General features: G+C 45.1%; 1 non-coding gene across 1 annotated transcript; it reads right to left on the reverse strand.

The window, feature by feature from the left end:
• Positions 1-1,060: 1,060 nt before the first annotated feature.
• On the reverse strand, positions 1,061-1,166 carry LOC118486178. The gene has a single exon (XR_004878033.1). It is a non-coding gene; the product is annotated as a small nucleolar RNA R71 (small nucleolar RNA).
• Between the last annotated feature and the right edge of the window lie 761 nt (positions 1,167-1,927).

Here is a 1,927-nt window from a genome sequence, read left to right on the forward strand (position 1 = left end):
TCCACTCAACCTTCACCTAACACTACCATTCCACCAAATACTACCGAACCCACCATACCTCAACAGGTTACACCAACCAACACCACACAACCCATTACTACCCAAGAAGAACCAACCGTCACCTTTAACCCTTCCACTACTATACCACCATTATCCCATTTTTTTCCGGGTGCGGGTCCATCATATTCGGGCCATACTATGGCACCAATTTCGTCTATTGTCCATGCTACACCGTATCGACCACCAAATCAATCGGGTTTCCAATACTCGACTATTCCATTTGGGCAATCATCGGGAATTCAAGGAGATGGGTATGAGGAAGGATTTGAAGACTTTGAGGGGTATGAAGATGATGGGTATGGTTATGGAGATTATGGTGATCAAGGGGATTTTGGGTATGTTCAGAGTCAATCTCAAGGGATGGCGAGTGTTGGTGGAATGCAACATCAACAACTTATACCACAACATATTCGGCCAAGACCACAAGGGCCACCAATGCCACAACCAATTCCATTGCAACAGGTCCGGCCACAACATGTACACCAACAACCATTTCAAAGACCGCCTCAGCGCCCACCGATGCGACCACAACAGTTTCAACAACCGATCGCGCCACAAGGGCAAGTACCAAGACCGAATGGGCCGATTATTCCGAGAGGTAGGTATGGTGTGCCACGAAGACATCTTAGAGAACAAGCAAGGGGAATAGAGGCACACTTCAGGCCAATCATTACTCAAAACCCCTCACCGGTGGTTATCCCTCACAACAACCAAGGGAGAACTTTTGAAGTAAGAACAAACTCGTTGCAAAGTTTACCGAAGTATAAAGGGTTAGCAACGGAGGAGCCGTATTTTCATCTAGAGGCCTATGACTCAATTTGCAACACTTTTGGGAGTCAAGGTTTTTCGGCCGATGAAGTCAAGTTAGTCTTATTTCAGTTTTCGTTGGAAGAGAAAGCTAAGAAATGGTTCTATACATTACCTTCAGCATCAATTTATACATGGGGGGAGATGCAACAAACCTTTTTGGATGAATTCTACACCGCTCAAAAGACTAATGATGCGCGGAAGGGGTTGAGAAGCTTTCAACAACAACACGGTGAGATGTTCCATGAGGCGTTCGAGCGTTTTAACATGATGATTAAAAACTGCCCTCATCATGGGATTGAGTTATGGGAGTTAATGAACGCTTTTCATGAGGGGTTAAGTGCCGAAGATGCACGGGATTTAATGTCTATCACCGGAGGGACATTTGGAACGAATTATGAGAATGAAGATTGGGAGTTTTTGGAGAGTATGGCAACTACATCAAAAAGGAAAGCCCAAGCTTCGAGGAGAGCTCGACCAACAACTAACCGACCACAAGTGCATGCCATAGATGAAGGTAATGTTCAAAGTACTAACCAAATTTATGATGTGTGTGCTTTGTGTAATGAAATAGGTCACGCGGCTGAAAATTGCCAAGGGATGTTGGAAGGGCAATATGAGGAAGTTCATGCGATCCAAGGTCAAGGCCAAGGAGGAGGTGGTAGGAACTACAACAACATGAACTCTAATACCTACCACCCCGGGTTGAGGAATCACCCGAACTTTAGATATGGGAACCCGTCAAATCAAGCGAACCCAAATTTTCAAGGTAGCCAAGGTAATTTTGGTTCACGGCCATCTTATAATAACCAAGGTGGGTACCGGGGCGGAAATAACCAAGGGTATCAAAAACAATACCAAACGGGTCAAGAGCAAAGGGGATCTTCGGGTGGAAACGAGGTGATGGAGATGCTTAAAAGCATGCAATTGGAAATGCAAAAGCGGAATCAACTTGATGAAGTGCGGATGCAAAAAGATGAGGTTCGCGACAAAAGCATTCAGTCACTAACGACTCAAATGGGGCAATTAGCAACCGATGTGGCGGAACTAAAGAAAGGTA

This window comes from Helianthus annuus, chromosome 13, assembly GCF_002127325.2.
Source record: "Helianthus annuus cultivar XRQ/B chromosome 13, HanXRQr2.0-SUNRISE, whole genome shotgun sequence".
Taxonomy (NCBI): Eukaryota; Viridiplantae; Streptophyta; class Magnoliopsida; order Asterales; family Asteraceae; genus Helianthus; species Helianthus annuus.